The sequence below is a fragment of the Mastomys coucha genome, unplaced genomic scaffold (assembly GCF_008632895.1).
Source record: "Mastomys coucha isolate ucsf_1 unplaced genomic scaffold, UCSF_Mcou_1 pScaffold20, whole genome shotgun sequence".
Classification (NCBI taxonomy): Eukaryota; Metazoa; Chordata; class Mammalia; order Rodentia; family Muridae; genus Mastomys; species Mastomys coucha.
In genome coordinates this window covers 97,981,864-97,992,632 of record NW_022196903.1, presented here as the reverse complement: position 1 = coordinate 97,992,632, position 10,769 = coordinate 97,981,864, and the positions used below count along the sequence as shown (strand labels likewise).

At 36.2% G+C, this 10,769-nt stretch overlaps 1 long non-coding RNA gene across 1 annotated transcript in view; it reads left to right on the top strand.

Moving 5' to 3' along the window:
- The first annotated feature begins 4,207 nt into the window (after window positions 1-4,207).
- The window catches only part of LOC116098281, a 93,814-nt gene continuing 87,252 nt past the window's right edge, over window positions 4,208-10,769 (top strand). The window contains exon 1 of the long non-coding RNA XR_004121778.1: window positions 4,208-4,366. This is a non-coding gene — a long non-coding RNA (uncharacterized LOC116098281). The remainder of the gene's footprint in view (window positions 4,367-10,769) is intronic.

The window sequence follows — 10,769 nt, the reverse complement described above, 5'->3', positions numbered from 1 at the left end:
AGAAAAAACATCAAATACAAAATAACTGACAATTTTTTTTAGAATTTCTGAATATAAACCTACTTTTTAATTCAGGGTTTATAAAACATAATATTAAAAATAGACACATATACAGTATTGCTTATGGTTACATAATTAGATTAACCAATATCTGGAAAGGTGGGCATATGAAAATTACCATATATGCATATATATATTTGTATGGCATTATATCATGTTATACTACGGCTTAAAATGAGGTGACCTTTTGTAAATGACATAGAAACATTCTAGAAATTATACTTTATAGTTTTAAAAGGTAGATCCCAGAATTTGTTTTACACACACCTAAGTATGCATTTTTGTATATGGTACATGTGTATTTTTCCGAGTAAGTTCAAATACACTCATAGAGTTTGTGTATCCTGAAGTCTAGCAAACTGATAAATAAAAATAAAATGATAATATTTTAATTCAAACTACTGAATTAAATACTTTCTCAAATTTAAACAAATTTAAAAATTTTTCATTTTGCAAAAAACACTCCTGTGCATATACCCTAAAGATGCTGCACCATTATCACAAGGACATATGTTCCACTATGTTCATAGCAGTTTTATTTATAATAATTAGAAGCTGAAAATAACCCAGATGTCCCTCAAATGAAGAATGGATATAGAAAATATGGTTCATTTATACAACAGAATACTACTCAGCTATTAAAATTGAGGAAATCATGAATTTTGTTGGCAAATGGACAGAATTAGAAAATATTGTTAGTGAGGTAATCCAGTCCCAAAAGGACATACATGGTATGTACTCACTGATAAGGGGACATTAGCCCCAAAATTCAGAATACTCAAGATACAAGTCACATACCATATGAAGTTTAAGAAGAAGGCTCCAAGTGTGGATATTTAGAAGAGGGTACAAAATAATCAGGAGAGGCTGAGGAAGAGAGGGGCCTGGGTGCGAGATGGGAGGAGAAAGGAAAAACGTGGAAAGGATCAAATATGAGGGAAAACAGGAGAGAAAACCAGAGAACCAGGAGACTCTTCACTCTACAGCAGTGAAGAGTCAGAGGGAGGGCAGGAGGGGAACATCTAGAAAGTCCCAGACACCAGGAATGTGAGAGGTTCCCAGGACCAAATTAGGATGACCTTAGCAAAAATGTCCAATAGTGGTGAAATAGAACCTGAAGAGACCACCTCCAGTAGATATCCATGGCTCCAAATTTGATACATGGAGCTACCAACCCATCTTCAAAATTCTTGACCCAGAATGGTTCCTATCTAAAGGTATTGTGGGAGCAAAAATGGAGCAGAAACTGAGAGAAAGGCCCTCTAGAGACTGGGTCACAATTAAATCCGTTCTATGGGAAGGTCCCAAACCTCAACACTATTACTGATGCCATATTGTGCTTGTAGACAGGAGCCTAGCATGGTTATCTTCTAAGGTATTCTACCAGAAGCTGACTAAAACAGATGCAGATGATTACAGTCCCATGGGACTGAGTTTGGGCACCCTTATGGAAGAGTTAGGGGAAGGACTGAATGAGCTGAGGGGGTTTGCCACCCCATAGGAAGAACAACAGTATCAACCAACAGAGACCTCTCAGAGCTCCCAGAGGTTAAGCCACCAACCAAAGAGCTGGTCCCTGGCCCCCAGCACATGTGTAGCAGAGGATGGTCTTGTCTGGCCTCAGTGGAAAAGGATGCACTTAATCCTGTAAAAACTTGATTCCCCAGGGAAGAAGGATACTAGAGGGGTGAGGTGAAGTAGGTTGTGGGGAGCATCCTCTCAGAAGCAATGGCAGCGTGAAGAACTCATGAAGGGAGGACCAGAAAGGGGACCTGAAGTGGATACTTCCAGTTTCTTTGAAAGTTAGTTATTTCAAATGGTGGTTTGTTGGGGCACACACGTAAAGCAAACACATTCAAGTCTGCTTCCCTGAAACAGATAGGTAAAAGGATGTTTTAATATAGCAAACACATGAAAAGATGCTTGATGAAGGAATATAAATATGACCCCACAGACATTTGGAGATGAGCAGGGAGCTTTGATTTGCTTTGCTCTGCCTGGTTATTCTCCCCTAAAAACATGCATGTATTGGTTCACCTTCCATAGACTTGTTGAACTCAACTTGTGATAACGCTGCCATTTACCTGAGTAGGCTGCTTCTCCCCACCATGATTCTATTCCTGCATCTGAATATTGCCTTGGCTCACTCAGTTCCATGTGTGTCCTCCCAGCTGCTCTCTCATTATGACCTCATCGTGAATCTTAGTGCTCCATCCACATGGTCTCTCTACCTCCCTTCTCTTCCTCTCCTCTTTCTCTCCCCAGACTGTCCTGGGGGACCCCCTGACTTGGATCAGAAGTCCTGTCCTATTCTCTTCTGCCCAAATAATTGGCTGATCAGCACTTTAATAAGCAGAGGATATGGGATACAATTTTTACATATCACTGAGGCCAGACACACTTGACCATGTCATCATGACGGCAACCACTTGTATGAGCATAGACATTAGCATCTTAATGCACAGTATACAAAACCATCTCCCAACAGAACACGTAAAATTTCATTGATTAACCCCACATTCCACGACCATAAGTCTATCTCTAAGTTAATTCTCTTGAATCTCTTTCAATGGAAGTCTTCCTATTTTACAATTAAAGCTATCATATAACATAGGTCATCTGTCAATTTAGTATTATAATAATCTTCAAGACTCAAATCCATCCTCCCTTTTACTAATACTAAGTGTACTGACCTTGTAAATATTGTGTAAATATGGTTCTTTGCAAAGCACAGTACAGTGGCTGAGCAAATACTGCTGATTACAGTCATGTTGCTTTCTTTCTGTAGACTTCAAAATTTGTGAGTAGCTATAAGAGATGGTGTCCCATGTCACTGAATCCAGCTATCATCCATGAGTAACTTCATGAGAGACGGAGTTCATTGGCGGGAGTAAAAACCTCGAGTGCTTGAATATCAGCACTGGACAGAAAACATGTCACTAGATGTATTCCTCGTAAAGAATTTTAATTTACTGTAAACCTAGAGTTTCAATCTTCAAAATGAGTTTATTTGAATTCCCATAAAACTTTTTAAAAAATCTATTTTCCTTCCTAAAAAAATAACAGTTCAAGCCAAAATAAAAAATATAATTCCTTGGTACATTGTTTATATACTTCATAATTCCAGGTTCTAAGGAATACAGCAGATATACTGCAAATTATCTAGTGTTTTTCTATGATTTTCCCAGAAAGCAATAAATAAAAGCGATGTCCTAAAGAATCTACTCATTGTTAGAAAATTTTATAGACTTTTCTTTATTGCAAAACATTAAAAAACCAAAAAGATAGTTCAGAATCTATATTCATGAACTCATATACACATAATTTGAATGCTGAATAAGTTTGGGGAAGTTAAAGCATATCATTTGCCGACATGGCTGCTTGAGTTATATTTGAAAAATATTAAGCATTTGAACATTTTTCTTTCAAAAGCAAATGTTCTGAAGTACCCCCTCCTCTTTGTGCTTGATGTGGACCAAATTAATGAAACTAATATAACAAGCAGACAGCAATCGTCTGTCAGAGACACTTACAAGGCGTTTTGCATAGAAACGTCCTTGTGTTTTGACATTGTGATTTCTTGTTTTCTGACAGTGCTATAATTTGCTTTAAGAATTGTTTTAATCAGTTGCCAAATGCTTCCTGTACCACAGTGCAGAGAAATAATTGAATTTTGTAAAGATGTAGCACTGTAGCTGGGATCACATTGCAGTTGTTTTCTTCCACTGACCCTTCTTGCTTTGAAACCCAAGGTCTAATTAAAAACAATGCATTTTAAAAGAGATTACCACAAAGATAGTTTCAATAAAGCTTCACAGGTTAGTTTTGATCATACTGTCATTCTCTTAAATGGGAGACTAAAGTCAGTGCTGTAATGACTAAAGTCAGTAATTAAGCATCTTTCAGCTACCCTGTACTTTAAATGTAGCTTCTGAGAGCACATAAATCCATGAGAATAAACCTCTCTGGGGCTATCTTAACTGAAGACTGATATTTTTAAATGAGCTACAGTGCTGAACTTTGCTCTTTTCCTAAAGTGTTATGAAGATTGCAGGATACTTATTTATAGAACCACTTTAAATACAATCATGGACACTTCTTTGGGGAAAAAATAGTACTAATTTTTTTCTCTTCTCCTTTCAGATGAAAGCCATCTTCTTTTATATACAAAATTCTATTCATGAATGCAAGGTCATTTTTAAAAGGGAAGAAAATATATTCAAAAAATGATGAAATACCAAATCATATTATATCAACTCTGTGAACTTTTACAACAAGAACAAGCCTTCGAAGCTACCAAAGCAGGGTAGGGCTTTCTTTGGAAAATGGTTCTGTTGTGCCTGTATCCATTATCTTTTGTGCGCATGACAACTAACTTCCTTTGTAAACTAGCTCCCATTCTGTGTACAAAGACCATTTCTATCAGCTTCTATAAAGTACTTTGCGGGAGTTTGTTGCCCTGTTCTTTCAAAAGCCAGCTTTCCTTATTTGTTTTCATGTCTCTAAGCTACCCTGACTCTTTCCAATACTATTTTGATTGACTTATGATAATCAAAGTTGTTGTCTATTGTTTGTTCACTGTCTCATGCAATTCTAAAACAGAAAGAATTACATCTGTTATTGCATTGTGTCCTAACATTTAAAGCAGCATAATTGCTTGTACTGTATTTGTTAAACAAATGAACAAAGCTTAGAAGTATGCACTGTGATGCCAAGTCACTCCATCAGATTTTAGAGAGCCCATTGTACATGGTAATTTTTCCTTATATTCCTATTTAATTATTTCTTCTTAATATACAATGTGAACCTTTAAATTCCACATACTTTTCTTTTAGTTGTCCTGAAGACTTGACAAAATATGTTCTTTCTTGAGACCTTTATCATTTCTATAAATAGTCAAATTTTGGCCAGAGATATGGCTCAGTGGTTAAGAGTGGTTAAGATCTCTTCAAGGGGTGCTGAGTTCAATTCCCAGTGAATCTAGTGATAGCTCACAACCATCTATAATGGAATCTGATGCATTCTTCTGTCCTGGAAGTGTAAAGGCAAATAGAGTACTCATATACATAAATAAATAAATCTTTGACAGCTACAGTGTACTTATATGTATAAAAAACAAATAACTCTTTTAAATATCATATTTTAAAGGGCAGAAAATATATTCAAATATAGTGTGTACTATGTACATGCCAAGTTTCTACAGAAGTCAGAAAAGGGCAATCAATAGACACCAGGTAGATACTAATAACGGAACCTGGGTCCTCTGCAACAACAGCAAGTGCTATTTACCATTGAGCCCTCTTTCCAGCTAGACATACTTGTGAGTTTTTATCAAATATGAAAGCATTCTGGGATGTTCAGTGGCTACTTAATTTATTGTCTAGCTATGGCATTAAGACTTATCCTTATATTTTGTCATTTTTTCTATATTAATTTCATATTTTGATACAGATTTAAAAACTAATTCTAACCATGTTTTACTAATATTCATTCTTTCTCTAAATATTTTCTACATCACTTACTTGATTACTATTATTTTCAGATAATAGTTTATATTTTACTTATATATACTTATATACTTATATATACTTATATATAAGTATATATTTTACTTATATATATTTTATATATAAGTGTCTTTTTGACCATGCCATTTATTTATTCAGTTTGAATCTTTACAAAAAACCAGAACATTGTAGGCTCACTATCTGTCTGACAAATAGAAGCAGCAATAAAGTAAAAGCACACAGATATCATGAACCCCTCCCTATTTGTAGACCTGGGTTTTTTACATATGCTCTAAACTAACTTTTTCCACACCAAACATCATTTCAGATACTATTTTATGCAGTGACTTTGAGTTATAGTTTGGTTTCCTCAATTGAAGGGAAACGTATAACTTGTGCAGAATTAAAATGGCAACAATGACGACTTTGCTGGTTATGTAGATTACGTGTTTTCTCTTTTAATTATCCATGTATATAAAAACACACTATGTTGTTTAGAAAAACTCAGTTAATTATTTCAGTTTCTCTGTTTCCTTTGTGGATTTGTATGAGACTTAAGCTCATCTAATACTGTGGTTTATAGTTACTCAAATCCAATTATAAATGCAATTCAAACTAAATAAATAAATAAGCAAGTCTCACCCCTCAAGCTTTGCCTTGGTTGAATAATATGAAATAACCACAGCTTGTAGCTCTGATTAGCCAGGCAATTGTTACTGTGTAGACTTGGTCTGCCTTTCCTTACTTGATAGTGTATCTTCATTTTCAAACCATGGTTTCCATTAGACTTAATTATGCTCCCCTGCTACTTTAAATCGAGGGTGTCCTTAAAATGAGGATTGCCTCTATTAAATTTAATTACTTCCTTCTGTGGATCAAGTGGCTATGATGCTGCTATTAAAAAGAAGTTGTTACTGAGAGTGGCTGTTCCCAAACTGGAAAATACATTTATAAAGCCACTCCTGGTTTCTTAGCAGCACCATGATTCTGACCAGCTGTATGCAGTTCTTGCATGAGTCTGCTACCTTTTAGTAATCACGTTTACTGGTTAAAAGTCTCACAAAGTTATAGTACATGTCTTTAATTTTTTTCTTTTTATCATTTTGTTCTACTTGATATTTAAAGACTACAAAGGCCTATGTACAGGAGATACGTTGTGACTAATGTAGAGTAGTACTTGAATTCCATCTATGCTTTTATATAACTTACTAGTAGTACATCTAAGGGGATTGCATCCCAATTAATAATAGGTGATGGAAACAGGACAAAGCAGAATGGACAATTGTGCCATCTGGGTACTAACATCTACTTATTACAAACAATTTTAACTAAGATAATTGGACTTGAGAGCATCTTATCACTTAGATTTTCATTTAAGAGATAGCCCAACTTCATTCTACTACTCTTCAAATACTTTTGAACATAAGTAGCATTGATAACTTGTTGAAGGAATCTCAAGATACATAAATAAAACAGAATAACAGTATTATTTGATTGTCTAGGAATAAGATCATTTGCCTTACACAACCCTCTGTTGACCACATTCTGGCTGGATGACACTCATGGTACTGTTCTGTAAAAGAAAGGTGACAATAATAATTCCCATCCATCCATCCAGTCTCGCAATGTTTTCAATATGATGAAAAGGGATTGCTCTAAGATGCTTATACTAATATTAACTCAAGACATTTCTGCTCATGAGAACATATGAATTTAGTTGAGAAAATAAGAAAACAGAAATAAAGGACATGAAATTTATAAAAATATCTATTCAATAGATATATGCTGTCTGGATGTTTCTGAAATGCTTTGACTCCACTCACTAAATGCCATGGTATACCAAGGACATGACTTATGATTGCAAAAATTTTCTTTAATTTAAAAGTAGCTCTTATAATGCAAATAAAGGAACTAGATTATTTGCATACTTTTACAAATAAATATTTTAATGTATTTGGAAATATTTCATCTCTCATGTATAAGTGTGTGTGTGTGTGTGTGTGAATTCCTATGTTCCTACATTTCTTTTTCCTATATCACTTTAGATATTGCTGTGTTTTCACATCTCTGGATATGAAATTATTCAAAGCACAATTAAAATGGCTAGGTCTTTAATTTAGAACTAGTTTCTGATACATTATATCGGAAGATTCTAAGGGAATGTAAAGAGTCAATGGTGACAAGAGGTGGCACAAGGCAAGTTCTGATCCATGGAAGAATGACTCTTACCTCTTTCTGGATATTGAGAGTGAGATTAATGTAAGTTATTTTAAGCAACAGAACCTTGTAAAAGAGTAACACTAATAATAGCAATAACTAATATTTACTCAGACAGTGTGCTTGCTAGGCATTTAGCCAAATGCTTTATACATGTTTTCTAATTAAATTCCTTAAATATCCATCCCAGGTACCCTGACTGTAAAATCAAGTAAACCAAGACGTGCAAAGATTGCATAGCTTGTTCATTGTTACATACTGTTTCCACACATACAAGGACCCATTGCAAATTTTTATACTATACTAATAGGTGAAAAAATTCAGTTCAATGGCACTTGGTCCAAGGTCTCTAGCAACAGACAGAGCTTGTCCACAACTCCTATTCATAGAGATTAACTGCTATAGACTAACACACATGAAGTAACCTAAGGGTATCTTGGGCAGTGGAGTCCAGAAATAAAAAAGCTTTCTTACAAACACAATGTTGTTTAGAAACAATGATGAGATAGAAGCTAGTTCTCTGGTTTCCCCAGTTAGGTTCCTTCTATGCCCTGTATTTTTCTACATGATGCTGGGGACATGCCTATGAGAATATCATGGTGGTATTTGAAGAAAAAAAATACTATACTTTCTGTGTTAGCCAAGTTTTATCTATACAAAAAACCCCTCTGTCCTCAAGTATGGACCAATCTTTAAAAATGTGTTTTTATTTATTATTTTAGAAATTCATATCTGTGCTCAATGTCTTTAATCATATCAGCACATGTCCCCTCAAGTCTTCTCATTCCCTACCCCCATCCCAGTCTGCTTCACAATTCCGTTTCATTTATTTTTATATAATCCACTGAGTTTTATTACTGCTGTCCATGTGTGTCTGGGTGTAGTGCCTTCCACTAGAACAATTATCTTTTCCCTGTTCATTCACTCTGCACTTAAACTCATTGCAAATTGAAAAGTCAAGGACTACATACAAAAGAAAAATTGAGTCACACCTATTTCCTTTAGAGTCTATGCTGATTCAAAGTCATTGTGATTCAATAGCCTTCATGTTTGTCATGCTTAGTCGTCAGCATTGCCTTGCCCACTAATTAATGAATCATTTGGTATGTCAGCTTGAGCTGCTTATTATGAAGTAATGGGAAATTTAAAAAAAAAAAAAGCATCTCCAACACATAACTTTGTCTCTACAAGGAATGGATAGAGGAAGTCTAAAATTAAAACAAATATTTATAAAATGCTTAGTTTACTTCAGCAGAATTTTAAAAAAAATAACCTCTAAATACAACCAATATCCTTAACTATAATAAATGAAGGAAGCAGGCCATTTTTTATGTATTTCTGCATTTGTTTTATTTATTTATTTATTTATTTTTAATTAAAAAAATATTTACATCAGTCCACCTGTTTACATCTCAAATGATATCCCATTTCTTGATTATCCCCCACAACCCTCCCCCCTCAACCCACAACCTCCTCCTCCCCCTTCACTTTGCCTCTATGAGGGTGCTCGCCCACTCATCTACCCTCTCCTGCCCCATCCCTCCAGTATCTTCTTATGCTGGGGCATCAAACTTCAACAGGACCAAGGGCCTCACCACCCATTGATGTCAGGCAAGGCCATCATCTGCTCCATATGCATCTGGAGACATGGATTCATATCCCTACATATCAACAACACTTCTTAGTTGGTGGTCTAGTCCCTGGGAGCACTGGGTGGTATGGCCAAGTGAGGCTGTTCTTACTATGGGGTTGCAAGCCTCCTCAGTTCCTTCAGTTACTCCACCAGCTCCCCCACGTGGTTCCCTGACCTCAGTTTGATGGTTGGCTCAAAGTCAACCATCACATCCACATCTGAATTGGTCAGTTCCTGGCTGAACCTCCTAAGAAGCAGCCACACCAGGTTCCTGTCAGCAAGTGCCTCTTGGCAACAGGAACTATGTCAGGATTGGTGTCTGCAGTCAGGATGAATCCTCAGGTAAGGTAGTCCTTGCCCGAATGGCCCGTCCTTTAGTCTCTGCTCCATTTTTTTGTCACTGTCTGTCCTTTGGTCAGGAACATTTCTGGGTTAAAAACTTTGAGATGGGTGTATGACATCATGCCTCGACAGTGGGCTGTGCCTACCTAGTAGAGATTGTCTCTACAGGTTCTATCTCCCCTTCTCAGCTAAAATCATCCCTGTTGGGTACCGTCCAGTGGCTATCCCCATTTCCTTATCCCCTCCCTGCTACATATTTTTATTTGTCGGGCGCCTTACCCATCCAGTGGAAATAAGGAGGCAAACACGGAGCCCTTCTCCATGCAGTTTAATCAGGAACCTTCATTTTTACTTCTTCTCTAGCTAGCTTCTTTTATATTCTTCTATATCTTCTTCTTACGTCTTACTTATTACTACTTACATCTTATTAGTTACATACTTATTCCTAATTCTACATCTTACATCTATCCTTACATCTTACTTCTATCTTTACATCTTCTCTCCTATCCCATTACCAGCCCCAATTCTACATACTTACTCCTAAATCTCTCCTAACCCATCACCAGGCCTAATTCTACATACTTACTCCTAAATCTTACATCTTACCTCTAATTCTATCTATATCTATCTATATCTATATCTATATCCATATCTATATCTATCTCTATCTTCATTACCAGCCCCAATTATACATATTTACTCACTATTCTATATATCTTACTTACTCTCTCAATCCAGCCCCCAGCCCTTGTGGGTTAAATATTTTCCCTGGTCCCAATCAGCATCAGCCACGTGGCAAACATAATAGGCTGCAGGAAAATCATGCCAGCTTGCATCACAAACTAGAGGCACACAGCTTTTCCAACTAAAGCTTGTTTATCTCAATGCTCTCTGCTCTGGCCCGAGACCAGGTGTTCAATATATATGTATATAGGGTGGCAGCTGCGGCTCCCCACATTTATTCAATTTCCTGACCCTCTCTACTTCTCTCATGTCCCCTCTAGTATCTG